Genomic DNA, 19,332 nt, shown 5'->3' on the forward strand with positions numbered 1-19,332 from the left:
TCCAGCGCTTGCTCCGTTCCTTCAAAGCCGGCTATTGCATTATCCTAATGCTACTTTATAGTTCCAGGCCATGTAAATTTATATTGAATCGTTCAGATCTCTGCATAGTTACCTGACTTCATTTTGTTTGGAGCACCCTGCGTAACTTCAAAGATACTTCACCTTTCATGTATGTTTTATGAATAGACATTAACAACGTACAAATAATTTGTGGGAATCCAGCCTTGATAATGACAGGGTGTGCTCCTGTCGAAATAACGTGGCGCATGCGCAGTAGCGCGGCCCGCGGGTTTAAAAGGATGGATCAAGTGCTGGACGTCGGCGGTCACCTAGACTCACTCTGAAGATGGCTGGACAATATACAACCGAAATATTAGAAGACGAAATTAAATTTATGCAGCAGCACGCACGAAATTTTATGGAACAGCCATTAAGCCGCAAAGACATGAAGATGCACATCAAGAATATTGTAGTATTAACTGTTTTTCCACCAACAGTAACTATTTTATAATCATGTGAGGGTGCTGATGGCTTCGTTGTTTAGCGCCGTTAGACAGTGAACCGTAACTAGCTGACTAGTATCACATCCCTCCCAACGCAGAGACTATGTTACTTTTAAGATCATCAGACTGCTCGGACCGCCAACCAAGGATCTCTCTTTCATAATACAGCAGATGATCACTCTTGTGACAGGTGCTGCAAAAGAGGGAGACAAATACGACCATAGCTGTAGAGCTTGTCGACAGAACTACTTCTAAGCATTTTATGTGAATTCAAAGTTTCTCCACACGGTTACCATACCAACACATCCTCACATATTATCTCCGAAAATATTGTCTTCTCATACATTTATATGTGTTGTCAGCGCTCGCCCAAATAAGGCATTTGGACTTGTGGATTATGACCAAGTAAGTGAACATAGATACTGCGAGACCCGAGTTTCTGTCGGCGTAAATAGTGCTCAAATAACTTACGGAAACGCAGCCGGGAGACGTCGTCGACAACCACCGATATTTCGACAGGTGCACGCCCTGCCATTTCCAAGGCTGCATTCCCATAAATCATTTGTACGTTGTTAATATCTGTTCATAAAACATACACGCAGGGTGAAGTATCTTTGAAGGTTCCCAAGGTGCTCGAAACAAAATGAAGTCATGTATGTATGCAGACACCTAAACGAGTCAGTTAAAAAGGGACCTTGAACCGACGGACAGGCCTCTTCTCGCCGTAGCCCTCAGTGGTTCACAACCCTACAACAGGTCACAGCGGTCCACCCACCCTACCGCCGCCCCGCAACGAACCCACCGAACCCAGGGTTATTGTGCTGTTCGGCCCCAAGTGGAACCCCCTCACCCCCCGGGAACGTCTCACTCCAGACGAGTGTAACCCCAACGTTTGTACGTAGAGTAATTATGGTGTATGCATACGTGGAAACAGCGTTTGCGCAGCAATTGCCGATATAGTGTAATTGAGGCGGGATAAGGCGAACCTGGCCACACTCGTCGAGGCAGATGGAAATCCGCCTTAAAAACCAAACACAGGCTGGCTGGCACACTGAACGTCGGCAATAATCAGCCGGGCGGATTCGTGCCAGGATCCGACACGCCTTCCCGCTCGGGGAGCAGCGCGTTAGATCGCACGGCTAGCCGGGCGGGCAGCATTAAGGTACCGGTAATGCAATAATTTTTGGCTGAGACACAGTACGATGAAAATAGCATTGCACTTTTAATGGCATGATCTCCATTTCGTCTGAAGTTCATTTGGCCCTTAAAATGTACAATCAATGCTATGAAAATGTATTATCTTTCGATACTGACACAACAGTTAACGTATTCTGTATGCGTATTGTAAAAAATCTGACGTACTCGTCTGTTACTATTTCGGTTGGTGTAGGAATGTTGGCTGACTCAGTGAAACAGAACTGGAAATATATATACATGTATCATCAACGGTCAAGGAATGCAAAGTTTATAATTGTCATTAAGTCTTATCAGTGAATCATTATTACCCGTCAGCCTGACTCGAGCGTTTTCTCTTACAAACATTTAGGTGTTTGAACCTGAATCAATGGGGAGATCAAATATTGGTAGTTATTTCAGTTGCATAGGGAAAAAGCAATGGTCTGCAGCACTAGCCGTTATTACTTGCTTTAGAATATCGATTTTATTTGCATTTGTCACTGCTTCGCTCTTTCAGCTGTGTAGTTATTTTCAGATGTGTGAAGTACATACAGGGTGTTTCAAAAATGACCGGTATATTTGAAACGGCAATAAAAGCTAAACGAGCAGCGATAGAAATACACCGTTTGTTGCAATATGCTTGGGAAAAAATGGTTCAAATGGCTCTGAGCACTATGGGACTTAATTGCTACGGTCATCAGTCCCCTAGAACTTAGAACTACTTAAACCTAACTAACCTAAGGACAGCACACAACACCCAGCCATCACGAGGCAGAGAAAATCCCTGACCCCGCCGAGAATCGAACCCGGGAACCCGGGCGTGGGAAGCGAGAACGCTACCGCACGACCACGAGATGCGGGCTATGCATGGGACAACAGTACATTTTCAGGCGGACAAACTTTCGAAATTACAGTAGTTACAATTTTCAACAACAGATGGCGCTGCAAGTGATGTGAAAGATATAGAAGACAACGCAGTCTGTGGGTGCGCCATTCTGTACGTCGTCTTTCTGCTGTAAGCGTGTGCTGTTCACAACGTGCAAGTGTGCTGTAGACAACATGGTTTATTCCTTAGAACAGAGGATTTTTCTGGTGTTGGAATTCCACCGCCTAGAGCACAGTGTTGTTGCAACAAGACAAAGTTTTCAACGGAGGTTTAATGTAACCAAAGGACCGAAAAGCGATACAATAAAGGATCTGTTTGAAAAATTTCAACGGACTGGGAATGTGATGGATGAACGTGCTGGAAAGGTAGGGCGACCGCGTACGGCAACCACAGAGGGCAACGCGCAGCTAGTGCAGCAGGTGATCCAACAGCGGCCTCGGGTTTCCGTTCGCCGTGTTGCAGCTGTGGTCCAAATGACGCCAACGTCCACGTATCGTCTCATGCGCCAGAGTTTACACCTCTATCCATACAAAATTCAAACGCGGCAACCCCTCAGCGCCGCTACCACTGCTGCATGAGAGACATTCGCTAACGATATAGTGCACAGGATTGATGACGGCGATATGCATGTGGGCAGCATTTGGTTTACTGACGAAGCTTATTTTTACCTGGACGGCTTCGTCAATAAACAGAACTGGCGCATATGGGGAACCGAAAAGCCCCATGTTGCGGTCCCATCGTCCCTGCATCCTCAAAAAGTACTGGTCTGGGCCGCCATTTCTTCCAAAGGAATCATTGGCCCATTTTTCAGATCCGAAACTATTACTGCATCACGCTATCTGGACATTCTTCGTGAATTTGTGGCGGTACAAACTGCCTTAGACGACACTGCGAACACCTCGTAGTTTATGCAAGTTGGTGCCCGGCCACATCGCACGGCCGACGTCTTTAATTTCCTGAATGAATATTTCGATGATCGTGTGATTGCTTTGGGCTATCCGAAACATACAGGAGGCGGCGTGGATTGGCCTCCCTATTCGCCAGACATGAACCCCTGTGACTTCTTTCTGTGGGGACACTTGAAAGACCAGGTGTACCGCCAGAATCCAGAAACAATTGAACAGCTGAAGCAGTACATCTCATCTGCATGTGAAGCCATTCCGCCAGACACGTTGTCAAAGGTTTCGGGTAATTTCATTCAGAGACTACGCCATATTATTGCTACGCATGGTGTATATGTGGAAAATATCGTACTATAGATTTTCCCAGACCGCAGCGCCATCTGTTGTTGAAAATTGTAACTACTCTAATTTCGAAAGTTTGTCTGCCTGAAAATATACTGTTGTCCCAAGCATATTGTAACAAACGGTGTATTTCTATCGCTGCTCGTTTAGTTTTTATTGCCGTTTCAAATATACCGGTCATTTTTGAAACACCCTGTACAAGGTTTAACTTTGTTAACTTACAAAACTACTGTTAGTTGTTCGGTGGAAAGAACAAAAATCAGAATAAGATTTTAAAAAAAGGAACTTGTATAGTACACCCTGTCAAACAAACACTTACTTTGGTGATAAATGCAGCTGGGAGGCCTTGCATCCAGAAAAATTTAAGTGGAGTTATATGCGATCGGTGCAGGAGATAACATCATATGATAAAATATTTCATTTCAGTGCTGGACCAGCTGTATGACTCCACTCGCGAATATCATAGCGTATTGTACTAAATCGATCGAAAATCCGCAGTAACTAGTTATTTATATTTGTATTTTGTTTCATACCAGGCTACACAACAGCGTTTCAATCAACGTAAGTTCGGCGTGTACTCCAAACACAATAATGAACCTCCAATGCTGCTTACTCTCTTTTTAACCTCTGCAGAGAAGGAGACAGAGAGAAGGAGAGCGAGATATGTATATAAGCAAAAAATTAGTTTTTATTAGTGAAGTGCTATACAAAATTACAAAGCTCCTCTCACGCAACTATTGTGAATCACAAGGATATATTTTCTACAACTGAACGTTCGCTGAGCCATATTAAATGGACAAAATTTCTTAGGGTCCAATATTGAAATGCGTAGCCGATTCGCAGTGGCAGTTATGATTAAATTGGGCAGTTTCCATTAGGTTTATGAGCTGGATTAGATTTCTAATTGAATTAAGTTGGGGTTGGGTTGTTTTGGTGAAGGAGACCAGATCAGCGAGGTCATCGGTCTCATTGGACTAGGGAAGTACGGGGAAGGAAGTCGGCCGTGCCCTGTGAAAGGAACCATCCCGGCATTTGCCTGAAGCGATTTAGGGAAATCACGGAAAACCTAAATCAGGATGGCCGGACGCGAGATAGAACCGTCGTCCTCGCGAATTCGAATCCAGTGTCCAACCACTGCGCCACCTCGCTCGGTTTGAATTAAGTAAGATGACATTTCATTCATCAAACAGGTTTCCATCTTATACGATTTTTCATGTGTGCTTTGTGGAGGAGGTCTTTGCGTGCGTGTGCTCGCAACATCAGGCGTCTGTTGTAACGTTAATTTCTCGATACGGACAAATTCTTTGTGTTCCTGAGAGCACATAATACGATAATGGGTTAATAGAGATCTCGTATCTTTATTTCGAAATTATTGCTTTCATTAATTTAATTAAATGAAATACATTCTTTGCAAGATGATAATAGCTGAGGCCTTGCAATGATCGTGAAGAAGTAACTAAATAAATGTTCTCGCACTTTTGATTTAATTGTTGATTCAATCAGAACCACTTCTACTCACAGTAATTATTCAGGTGTTAAGTATTAATACGGATTATCAAATTATTTTTGAGATCACGGAAGATAAGTTTGCGTCGAGATATTCATGAGACCAACTGTTTCTTCATTTGCATACTGTGCTTTGTGATACGTTTGCATTACCAGGTCATAACAACGAAGTATGATAAATCTTTGTACGAATCGACACACAATGTTGAGTACAAATCTTGCTGATAATATGTAAAATAAATGATTTTTGTGGGATTCAAGCTAGGGTTCAACAAAGAGAAAGTTAATCAGTGAGCAATTGCAGAACATTTCAGATGCTAAGGAAGCTTTCGTTGTGTTTAAGTACATGTTGCTGTGACAAACCATACCTGAGGCTAATCAGATTGCGTAATATTACTTTTTTTTGTGTTTGCTCACTTTGAAAAAAAAAGCGTCTTTTATGTGGAATGTGGTAAACTTTCAAAGCAGCACAATAAAAGCGAATGAAAGATACATACAGACACCACACATCCGAAGATCCTGCCAAGATCAATAATAGGAACGGGAATTTTTCGTCCCTGTTTCACTTACTTTCTTTGTTTAATGAATAACATTCCTCTATTGAATTTTTGTTTTTCTTATATAAAGTGCTTCGGTGAAAGAAGCATCAGCTAAATTACGGCTTACTACATAGAACTATGGTTCAACTAATAAAGCAGAATACTATGCACTTAAATTTATAAGACTTTTCTCCACTAAAGAATTTAATGTTGGTGTATTACTTAATTTACTTATTAAATGTTCCAGGGGATGAAACTTGAAATATTCAAGTATCCAGGAAGAAATGATAACTAATGTGAATGGTGAACTATCAGAGGAGCAATTGAAACACGTTATCAGGCTCCATGATGGATAATCATAAAAGGGAAGGCTGTCGTCGAGAACAAAAAAAAAAAAAAAAAGAAAATTGGTTACAGTCTGCTTTGTTAAAACATAGTTTTCAAGTATTATTCGTATTCTAAAGTTAGTTCACTGCACAAGTGATTTTTTATGAAAAAAATCAAAAATTAATTAAAAGTAATAGATAGGAAGTGGAAATTTACACAGCAATACAAGTTTATGGAGGCAGTTTTATACTTTTCGTGAAAATTATGATCGGGAGGAGTGAGACAAAAGAGTGACTTGTGTGGGCTTTTTTTAGTTTTTCACAGAATAGTGAACTTTTTGGTAATTTTTTCTGTGTTAATCGGATGCTAATTTTCTTGCAAGATATTGTGACATATTCTTCGTATTTTGAAAACTGATTTTTGCAGTGTTAATTCGTCGATTTAGATTTTGTGCTTCATCGTGTATGATTTAATTTTGAAAACTATAATACTTGTTTACTGCAAATGTGTTAATTACACAGAAAATAACTAGGATATGTCATATATTTTGTCCATGTTGGAAATTATTCTGCTTGAGAAGAATGGTATGTATATAGATTCTGAGATACATAATTTGGTTGATTGATAGAACAAGCTGTTGTACAATATGATGAGTGGCTCAGTTCTAGTGATCTGTGTAGAGTTGAGAACAACCTGCCCCTCTGCGTGGAATCTACTGACGTTGTGCTAGGAACTTGAATGGGGGGACACTGTGAAATGATTGTAGAATTCTGAAATTTATAATTACACTGTATTTATCCCAATGAACTATTTGTTTTTTGATTTGAGGAAAATTTTTCATTGATTTAGGTTCTACCTTGCCTGCTTTCTGTGTGAAGTGATATTGAGTATGCATATATACTGAAGGATTAGTGAGACAATGGAGATTCAAAATCTTGCCTGGAGAGTGTTCTCAATGATGATTTTAGACTGGATTTTTTTTTAGCCATATTAATTCTGATCACATTTTCCTATGTGACAAAATTTTCTCCTGTAATCCCAGTTTTCTTGATGATAATGAGAGGGATCTTTAAATGCATTCTTTATTGTTTTTATAAGTAAGTGGTCAGCGAATGATTAGATGAGAACTTTGAGGTCACTGCTTTCATTCTTAGGCCATTCCGGGCTTGCAGAGTTTTCCTTATAACTTGTTCTCTTGAGAGGCATTTTTAAAAATTGCTAGTAGGTTCCATTACCATTAAACAATATTTAATACTGTTAGTCAGTACATTGCGGATAAACATACATTGGGCCATGAAGGTAGAACGAGGGCCTAGCTGGGCATGAGTAGAGAAAGGGAAGAAGCGAAACTTAAAGAATTTTCTATTTCAGATGTCTTTGTCAGTGGCTGCCACTCAAGGAGGTGACGATACATTCAATATCGATTCAGTCACCATGTGCAGTAGGCTAGAAAAATGTACTGCAACTAGCTAGAATTCAGGAAGTCAGTAACGTAGTGGTCAATGGGAATACAGCTGTTCCTAAAGCGATTGAGCCATAGAAGTATAATTGTACTGGTGATGCTTCAGTGCGAGTTTCTTCATCTTCACTTACAAGAAAAAGTTTGTTAGCTTCACAGCTTAGATATTCGCCATCTATCAGTACAGTTTTTACTGTCAAGTTGAAGAACAGGGTAGTGTTCCATCACTGACTGGTACTGCACAAGAGGTTTACTTGATATCATTTTTAATGTGATTAATGGTAGATCACCTAGTACAGTCTGAAAGGTTGAGAGAAGATAAGTAGACTAGTGGTATAAATGTTTACCACAGAAAATAGAGAATAGTCAGAAAGACCTAAGAAGAGGGGTGGATAGATTGGAGGAAGAGGTACATCAAGAAATCAGCAAGCTGATATTAGTGCTACATAGGTGCAAACAAAGTTTCTAGAACGAAATGTGAGTCCTTTAGTTAAGAGGTTACAGAGAGACCTACTGCATTGGATAATTAATTCAGAGAAGATTTACATAGGTAGTTTGCTGACAGAATTTATAATGACACGGTAATCTTGATACTACCGAACAAAATAATACTCTATTTCAGTTAATGGATAACGAAGAGCTAAGCAATTACAAATAAGATTTTATAAATTTGAGTTAGGAATGTGGAAAGATTAATATTGATTTATTAGGAAGAATTGAAATCGTACCTAATCAGAAAGATGCTGCTGAAATCCAGGAACAAATTTCAACTCATGTTACATCAGCAAAAACTGTTGAAAACAATTTTGAGGAATTATAACGTGGTAGAAATAGAGATCAGAGTGCAGAGAAGATGAGGGTGTGGAGATGATAGATAAACTACAGTGGAGGACTCTGCAGGAGAGACGCTTAGTAGCTCGGTACGAGCTTTTGTTAAAGTTTCGAGAACATACCTTCACCGAAGAGTCAAGCAGTATATTGCTCCCTCCTACGTATATCTCACGAAGAGACCATGAGGATAAAATCAGAGAGATTAGAGCCCACACAGAAGCATACCGACAATCCTTCTTTCCACGAACAATACGAGACTGGAATAGAAGGGAGAACCGATAGAGGTACTTAAGGTACCCCCCGCCACACACCGTCGCGTGGCTTGCGGAGTATGGATGTAGATGTAGATTACACAAACTGTGAAGAAAGTTGCTGAGTTGGGGTCCTCAGTTGTTCAGTTAGTGGGTAATACTGGGCAGTTTTCTAGCTTTACATATCCAACCAGTGCTTGTGATGAAGAGATGCTGTGAACCAAATTTAGCAGCACAATAAGGTGCAAGAAATTATTTCAGTGTTGAAGTTGCAATAATTATACGACAGCTGATTAATATTGTTGAAAAGGGCCCAAAGGGCACAGTGGTAACTAGTAATTGTGACTTAGTAGAGGCCATTACTTCTCAGATGGAGACATCCGCTGACTACATTTTACATGTTCAACTAAATTCAAAATTTGATTGTGGGTTGGGATCACTACCTCAAAAGTTATTCTATTGAGATTGAGGTTCTTGGCTGAAGTTGGGCGAGTAACCCAAGAGTTTATACATGGTATTTCGATAAAAGCTTGCAAAAATGTACCAGGACATAGAAAATACTCCACTGGACAATTGGGGTTGGCGAAACCAGCTTAAGGAGATATGGAAGTAAACATGTCTACCACATTGTCTAGAATTAATGTGTTCCAGCTTATTTGCAACTAACATGCACCAAAGTTTACACACACTGTGCTGTTTATTTGCATGTACATTCTTTATTTTCTGCAAGGAAACAAGTAGGACGAGCCTCAGTACCAAGAAGTCATGATGCAGGTTTTATTCACTTTACATGTGCATCAGGTGGCTCTGTTGTATCGTTTTCACATTGGTTCATGAGAGAACGTGCTATGAATCATCGACAGACTCATTCATTATTCAGCGCTACTCAGAGACGTACGGTACAATACACTGGAGTAGTACCGCTAAAATTTCTTAGTCGCTGGATTACAAGTGGAGGTACTATTAAATGGTCTGTGAGGTCACAAACCTGAACCCCATTGATTATTTCGCATGGGGATATTTAAAGTCGCTTGTGTATGCGGATATACCGGAGAAACTATGGTCAGGATTGTAGTTGGCAATGGTATAATTCGAAACACACCAAGGATGTTTGTCAGCGTGCATCAGAAACCTGTTCGCCGATGCATACTTCCCTTGAGGTTGATGACCATTAGTTTCAGCACATTTAATACGTTACAGTACAAATAGTACATTCATTGTGTCAGTGATGGTATCTGCAGTTACATAAAAAGGGTACACAGTAATGTGATTTTATTCCTATTATCTCCTTATGCTGGCTACTCCAACCCCAGGCTCCTTACGTCAGATTTTCCTGTAAGTCAGGGAAAATAACTGGACGCTCTTACGGTAACACCCTTTATAGCACCTATCTCTGTTCTTCAGATGAAGAGATGAATATGAAGTATTTTCTGGTGTCAGGAATATTTCACCAAAGCTGTGAATAAGGATTTTGATCATGTTTATACCTCGATGGGACTGGAACAAGACGAGTATATAAAAGTATTTTGCTATAGGTAACGATATGTCAATATAGTTTTTACATAAGAGTGGATTCAGGGGTATTAAAATTGATCACGTGAGGATGAAATAACTCACTACTGTCATTTAAGCTGTGATAGGAGTCAAAACTAGTATGCAGTTGTTCAACTGGTATGATGTTAACTGAGGTTTATTTTACAGAACGAAGACCCATTGCCATTATTTAGAACAGAGTCATAGGAATTGGGAGATGAAGAGTAGCCTATAGAGAAATAATTGGAGGACAATGTTAAGATTAATAATGGTAAGGTTTTTTAAACAAGTACTTGAGTGATAATGTTGAAACTTCTACAGATTTTATCACAGAATTTTTGTGAGTGAATGTAACCTTTTCACTCTAGATATGGATGTCAAGGTAAGCAATTAGTGAGTGTTTAATGGAATACTGTTGAATGACCTTTCCCTTCCTCATGGTGAGATACCTTGATGGGTGTGCATTGGGTGAACCAGTATCTCAGTCTGTGTGTGTGGAAATGATTTGATAATGATTATTTATGTTTGCGTACCTTGATGGTGTTTAGATGGGAGTGTGGGGATACCACTATCAGACACTTCCCCATTGTTATATACATTATGAAGGTATTTCAGTATTTGCCTGTCCCTTTTTCTCTTTTTATATTTACTTTGCTACTGATGCTACCTGTCGTCTTATTACTGATTGATACTGACACTGGATTTTATTAAAATACGAGTCTGTCTTTCTGCCGTATGTCAGAATTGGTGAGACCACTGAGCTTCTTACCTTGAACAGGCAATGCGTCTCTATTGGCAAATCCTACTGAATACAATGTCGTCTGAAGTCGTTAAGAGAATTTAATTGAATTTGGCTTAATGATAAATTTATAATATGTATCGCAATCTGAGTAGAGCGACTTCAGCATGACTGATCAGGGAATGAAACTCATTAGTTGTTTAAAAAAATTTCTCAAGCAGTACAGCACCCTCAACACTGACAGGTGGAAAGGAACCACATATACTACACTGTAATATCTGAAAGTGTGAGTTAGAGCTTATAAATTTCATTTACTGGCAGATGGGAATACACCTTAGCACTTATTACTGTTACTTAACAGTTTGAAATATGTATCTCTCGCCGGAAATATTGATATGATACATTCTGAATTCATGTAAGTGGCAGATGGAGAGCTTCGAATGGGTAATACGATTCAGGTTAGAAACTGGTTTACGGAATTTCAGTTAATTAACATGTTGCCACAGAATAAAATTTACTAGGCCTGATCTACTAGGAAACCAATGTAGTCACAGTACCGTTGACTGCGATGACGTATGGCAGGCAGCTGTATGTTCTCTGTAGCATCTGCCACTCGCACACACCATGATACAGTGGCCGACGTCAACGGGACTGTATAGTGGCAATAGTCTTCCAACTGCTGCGCATCTGTGGAGCATAGCTACTAAGGTATCCCCTAAGTTTCGTTATAAATGGATCTGCACGCCTGAGAGCTCCATGCTCTTCCACTGAGCCAAAGTGATGCCGCCTGAATTCCACTGTGCACCCTTCAGCTAGCCACGCCCCTGAGGCGCGGGCTTCTCCGGTCTGTCTACTCCGAGAGATTAACCGAAATTTGATCTGTCTAACTTGAACAAGGTATCAGCGACATTACTATACACATAAACAGATGTTTCAATCTAAATAGCTTCTCGTTACGAATTACCCTGTGGAGATTATTAAAATTAATGACAATCATTACATACAAAAGACAAAAATGAAACAATTGTTTAATGTGTAGGTAATGTGTTGTGTTGCGTGTATTTGCGTTACAAAACAAAACATCTTCACCACCTGTTTGGTAATGTGTTGTTCCACCTAGGGAATGTAATATAGCAGTGGTCTGCGTTTCATGGGTTCTACCAGTTCTTTGTAGGTTTCCCACGGTATGTGGTACCTCATGTCTGTGCAAAAGTCAGGCAATTCCTGTTAGTTACCGGGCAGGAGGTCTGTGGTCATGGACCTGCTGGCCAATAGTGATACAGATGCTTTCCATAGAGTTCAGGTCACGTGAATCAATGTGAGATCCCCATCATGCTCCTAAGCCACTGTAGCACTTTTCACGCCTATTAATATAGTCCGTTACACTATTTAAAGGTCCCACTGACCTCGGGGATGTCATCAAGGTTGAATGAATGCATATGGTTCTCAGTAATATCCACGTAGTACTTAGCCATCATGATGCTTTCAGTTACGACTAATGGTCTCATGGAAACCAAATTGGATGTCTCCCATAGCATAATACTGCCCCCATAAACCTCTCTCGGTGGCGCGGAACATGTTTCGAGCATGCATTCGCCAGGGTGACGACGTATCCAGACACACCCATGCCACGGTGAAATATGAAACAGGATTCATCCGAATAGGCAATTCGTTTCTATTGATTCTTGGTCGAGTCTACATGATCGCTTCTTGCTGCAAACGTAATTGACGGTGTCATTGGACCAACATGGGAGTGGTAGCGATCGACAGCTGCAGAACCCCTTGTTCAACGATGTGTGCAGAATGGTGCGCTTTCAAACACTTGCGCCTACATCAGCATTGTCCTGGAACAGGAGAATGAGGGTCAACATCCAATTCTGGATGTACTGATCACGGGAAACTTTTAGAGTTTCTTTTCAAAATGCAATATGTATAACATCTGTACAATTTTTAGTTCTTGTGCAATAAGTAATTGATAGTGTTCCCGGACTTTATGTACGCTCTATATACTCGTATGTATTCTATGTTACTGGTGTCTAATTTACTGGCGTTTTTCGGTTATCTGTGGAGTGTCAGGTCCGCATTAGCTCAGATATTGGGAGACTCCTTTATTCTGCATTTCTCCTTACTTCACATTTCAACCGTGTAGGCACATTCAAATTTTGAAATAGATACAAGTTGTAATATTGTTAGAATATAACTGTAAGGCCTCAATACCTTAATTCAGTATACTTTTCTGGCGATTTGTTGACATATTGAGGTGTCAGGTGTTCACCGAATATCAGTATTGATCGAGCACAGTATTTCGACAACGTGATTCGTTATCCTCTAGAGGTTCTCCCTGAGACTGCTGGTCGAACGGAATGGGTCCAGTATACTGTGTGAGTCAGTTGTCGCTAACTATGATTTTTATGCACCCTGCAGTGCATTCAAATGCCACGTGCAAGATTTTCATGTCCTCTCGCTCACTATGTGCAAACTATTAGTCCTACAGAAAGAAATTAAAAGTACCTTTTTGTAATAAATTGTATGTGACTAAGGTTTGTCCTGGGATACGTTTTCGCTTGAGGCCACACTTTTCGAGATGTGCAAGAAAAATGTAGAATGTGAATAACTCGGAAACCATGACCTCCAGCGAAAGCGTATCACAGAGAAAAATGTAACAACATTAAATTTCTTCTGTATGACTTAAAGTTCACGTGTAGCGAACGGGAGACTATAAAAATTTCACATGTGCTTTTTGAAGGCGTTGTGTGTTTCATAAAACCCGTAGGTATGGACAGCTGATTCACCGTATGTATACCTGTTCCCTCCCCCGCCAATGGCCGGTCATAGTCGCTCCACATGCAGTCTGTTCCCGCTACGATCGTCCTCAGACGTTCTGTTTCGATTCAGGTGTTGGCAGGGTGATGTTCTGTTTTACATCCTGTGTGCCTGACAGCGATTTGGCTCTCTTTTCTCGATACTGTGAACCCACCGCTCTGCCTGTGCATCGTTTCTCATGATCACATTCTCAAACCTTCTTTTCGTTGAGTTCTGCTGCTGCAACAATTGCGTTTATAGCAATTCCGGTGCTGGATCCTAGGCTTTGCTGAGCTCGTACCCAGCGTCATGGTAAGTGAGATTTTCTTGCAACCTTTGCCTCAAATGAATCTCGTGTAACACTGTGCCCTTATCTGAGGGTCTGCTCCAGAACAAATTTTTCAAAGATCACGGAATAATTAAGATCCAGAGAGTGATGATTTAATTTCGTGTTGCAGCAAGGTGTTCCTCTGATGTTCTCGTCATCTGATGTCCACTGTCAACGTTATTTGGCCAATGTATGGTAGACCACATTGGCAAGGTATATCATAAATTCCAGGTTTTCGGAAACCAAAAACCTGTTAGGCGAACAGAACACACATTTGATGCTGTTCTCCTTGAGAATCCTGGTGTCGTGGCAGAAATAGACCCAATATATGGTGGGTGGGGGCAGGGGGGGGGGGATAAAGCTCAGTCTTCGCTTAATCTTGCTCTTCATCTCTAGAATGTGGCATAGAGGCTGGTTCAATGGTTATCTGAATCTGTTTGATGGTGTATCCATTATTGCAGAATACTAAGCGTAGGTGGTTTATTTCTGATATCAAACTATCTTTGGCTGACATTGTGTGCATTTGTGGACCATTGTCCTTAGAACTCAATTCTTCTGCGCAGGGTGATAAATCAAAGCACATGCTTTGCAATAAACACTGTCGTCAAACGACCCATCACGAAAGTATCGTCGACATAGCGGAAGAAGTGAGCTGTTTGTAGGGCCACCTCCTCAAAGTGTTCCATACAAAGATTTGCGATCTCTGGAGCAAGCGGAGATCCCATGGCCACTCCATCCACTTGTTCATAATGCCCTCCATTGCACTTGAAGTAGGTGGTCGTAAGAGCATATTCAAACAGCTTCACTGTTTCAGGTTTCGAGCCGTAAACCCAGGCACTTCTTCCGCTATGTCGATGATACTTTCGTGATTTGGCAGCATGGCAGGCAGGCACTGGAGGAGTTTATGGACAACCTAAACAGCATACATGGAGAATATCACCTTTACGATGGAAGTAGAGGAGAATGGCTGTATTCCATTCCTGGAAATACTGATTAGGAAGAAGGCGGATGGCACGCTGGGCCATTCAGTCTATAGAAAGAAGACACACACCGACCTGTACCTCCATGCAAATAGCTGCCACCATCCGGCGCAACGCCAGTCAGTAAGGGGCCACCTTGGTACGTAGGACGCTCTTCGTTTGTGACAAAGAAAGCCACTCAGAGGAATTACACCACCTATGAGACGTATTTCGGAAAAAATGGGTGCAGTGGTACACAGATTTGTAGGGCGTTCAAGAGGAGACAGGCAGACAAATTTCTGGAAGAGGAAGAATAAGAAGAGGATAATAACGAGAGACTCGTCTTTCTGCCATATTTGGGACACCTGTGGGCCAAAATCGTGAGGCTACTGAGAAATTCGAACATAAACACCATCTTCCGATCATCGCCGAAGACGAAAGAGCTTCTGGGCTCAGCTAAAGACCCACTCAACGCACCTGGCATATGCAGCATTGCCTGTGAATGTGGTGTACAGTACATTGGACGAACGCAACACTGCATCTCGAAAAGGCGCGAGGAACACATCAGACACGTCCAACTTGGACAGAGAGGGAAATCGGCTACAGCTGAACATAGTATCATAGAAAACCACACCTTTGATTTCGAGAACACCAGGGTGCTGTGTCGAGCTGGGAGCTATTGGGACATCGTCATTAAAGAATCGTTCGAAATACGGGTCCACGAGAATCTTGTGAACAGGGGCGAAGGTTATCAACTTTGGGCTGCCTGGAATCCAGCATTAGTCTCAATATGCCGTGAACGCACCAAGAACCGTCCACCTCGCGAGGCGCGACCGGAACGCTCTGACGGAGACACGGACGGCGCACCCGCTTCCCCCTCCACCTCACCCGCCGGCACCTCTGGATGCAGCCTCCTGTCGCCAGGTATGGGGGGCACGCCGAAGATATCAAGGGACCTGCATCCGCAAAGTCTCTTCACTTCACCAGAAGATGATGAGTCACTTGTCGAAACGTCGCAGTTTTAAGCACATTCTCTTGACCTGTTTCTTGAATGTCTCTGTGCACTACTGGACTCAGGTGGTCGAAATTATTAACTTCTTTATAGGTCTATCTGTTTAGTCCATTCCGTTACTGTCCTCTAGCAGATGAAAATTAGAACTACATACTCGACTGAACCCACTTCAGACCATCTGTCACTGTGCACGCATGAGTAATTTTCGGGATACACAAGCTCTAGACAGGAGCGGTATAAGACACCACGCTTCAACTCCTACCCTTTTTCATAGTTACTTTTGACAGTGGACTTCCTCATTAGCGGGTCATATTTCCGGTGTAATGATTACCCATGCTCCACTACATACTTTCCTTGCCGCGTCGCGTGCCTGCAACAGCACCAGGGGACAGTCACTCTCGCAGTAGCAGAGATCATAACATTTTGGATCACGAATGAATACACATAAAACTCCCCCTTATCGAGATGCAGACTGACGATTGCATCATCTTACAAAGGGAAACCCTCAGTCACTTACATAATGAGGGAACCATTCCTAAAGAAACTTTGGTCATTGTTTCTGAGAGAGGTGGTTTACCAGATGACAAAAACAAATGCTATTAGAAACCACACCCATTGCCGGTTTATGGACAGAAGAGGCGTCAGTGGAGAACGAATGACGCATGTGCAGAGAGTCGAAGAAAAGGGAGAGTAACAGCAGGCCACCGAGGTTATTCAAGTACACGTCATTATCGGAAACGGGCGTGTACTAACAATGTGGGCTCCAATGGAAGCGGGTGTTGTTAACGATTATGAATGGGCATGTGAGACTAGTGTGTGCGTCATACAAACACAGCAAGGCCCCCACAGTAACAGATTCGCCACTTCGGAAGGGCGAGATTGTATCAGCTGACCTGCAGCCCCTATCTTGCTCCATCGGACTGACATCAGCTCCCTGCATTGAAAGCTGCACTCTTGGGACGTCACTTCCAAACCAGTGCTCAGGTGTAACAGTCGGTGCGAGAATTGCTTGCATCACATGACACTGAGTTTTATCAGAGTGGTTTCTTCAGACTGATTGAAAGTTACAACAAACGTGTCATTGTCAGTGGAGATTATGCAGAAACATAGTCTAAATTGTATAGGTCATGATGTCCTGGTGTATTTGGTTTTTGCAATAAAGTTTCCATGTGAAAGACAATAACAAAACAACTTTTGGTATGACCCTCGTTGTGTATTCTACGTATTCGCTTTAGTTGCAATAACATACATTAGGCTTAAATTTCTTAAAAAACTGCCAAATTAGGCACTGGTAACATGAAAACTGAATAATCCGCACACTGATAATCCAGAACTTCCAATAATAGCATCTATTAACACAAGTAACGAAAGCCGGTCCAGAAGATCAGAAGATCACAATAATTTAAAAAAATGGTAACTAGGTATTCCATTCAACTACACCACAACTTCCCTCTCTTTCTGGTTTCACAGACTTCGGCTGTTGCGAGTAAATGGGCTATACCACATCACCATTCATTAAACGCTCATCTCATTATTTACTCACTTGCAGCGTCAAATCTGGGTGAAAGCTCAACCTTTCGTCGAAATCCCCCGTCATTTTTCTCGATGTTGTTGTTATATTTATGAGAGAAAACTAAATCTACTGACTTCAAAAACATTCTTATTTAACGTGTACGTCAGGTTGTTGTTGTTGTTGTTGTTGTGGTCTTCAGTCCTGAGACTGGTTTGACGCAGCTCTCCATGCTACTCTATCCTGTGCAAGCTTCTTCATCTCCCAGTACATACTGCAGCCCACATCCTTCTGAATCTGCTTAGTGTATTCATCTCTTGGTCTCCCTCTACGATTTTTACCCACCACGCTGCCCTCCAATACCAATTTGATGATTCCTCGATGTCTCAGAACATGTCCTACCAAACGATCCTTTCTTCTAGTCACGTTGTGCCACAAACTCCTCTTCTCCCCAATTCTATTCAATACCTCCACATTAGTTATATGATCTACCCATCTAATCTTCAGCATTCTTCTGTATCACCACATTTCGAAAGCTTCTATTCTCTTCTTGTCTAAGCTATTTATTGTCCACGTTTCACTTCCATACATGTCTACACTCCATAGAAATACTTTCAGAAACGACTTCCTGACATTTAAATCTATACTCGATGTTAACAAATTTTTCTTCTTCAGAAACGCTTTCCTTGCCATTGCCAGTCTACATTTCGTATCCTCTCTATTTCGACCATCATCAGTTATTTTGCTCCCCAAATAGCAAACCTCCTTTACTACTTTAACTGTCTCATTTCCTAATCTAATTCCCTCAGCATCGCCCGACTTAATTCGACTACACTCCATTATCCTCGTTTTGCTTTTGTTGATGTTCATCTTATACCCTCCTTTCAAGACACTGTCCATTCCGTTCAAGTGCTCTTCCAAGTCCTTTGCTGTCTCTGACAGAATTACAATGTCATCGGCGAACCTCAAAGTTTTTATTTCTTCTCCATGGATTTTAATGCCTACTCCGAACTTTTCTTTTGTTTCCTTTGGTTCAAATGGCTCTGAGCACTATGCGACTTAACTTCTGAGGTCATCAGTCGCCTAGAACTTAGAACTAATTAAACTTAACTAACCTAAGGACATCAGACCCATCCATGCCCGAGGCAGGATTCGAACCTGCGACCGTAGCGGTCGCTCGGTTCCAGACTGTAGCGCCTAAAACCGCACGGTCACCCAGGCCGGCTTGTTTCCTTTACTGCTTGTTCAATATACAGAGTGAATAACATCGGGGGTTGGCTACAACCCTGTCTCACTCCCTTCCCAACCACTGCTTCCCTTTCATGTCCCTCGACTATTATAACTGCCATCTGCTCTCTGTACAAATTGTAAATAGCCTTTCGCTCTCTGTATTTTACCCCTGCCAGTTTCAGAATTTAAAAGAGAGTATTCCAATCAACATTGTCAAAAGCTTTCTCTAAGTCTACAAATGCTAGAAACGTAGGTTTGCCTTTCCTTAATCTTTCTTCTAAGATAAGTCGTAGGGTCAGTTTTGCCTCACGTGTTCCAACATTTCTACGAAATCCAAACTGATCTTCCCCGAGGTCGGCTTCTATCAGTTTTTCCATTCGTCTGTAAAGAATTCGCGTTAGTATTTTGCAGCTGTCTTATTAAACTGATAGTTCGGTAATTTTCACATCTGTCAACACCTGCTTTCTTTGGGATTGGGATTATTATATTCTTCTTGA

Source organism: Schistocerca americana, chromosome 3, assembly GCF_021461395.2.
Source record: "Schistocerca americana isolate TAMUIC-IGC-003095 chromosome 3, iqSchAmer2.1, whole genome shotgun sequence".
In the NCBI taxonomy this organism is placed as follows: Eukaryota; Metazoa; Arthropoda; class Insecta; order Orthoptera; family Acrididae; genus Schistocerca; species Schistocerca americana.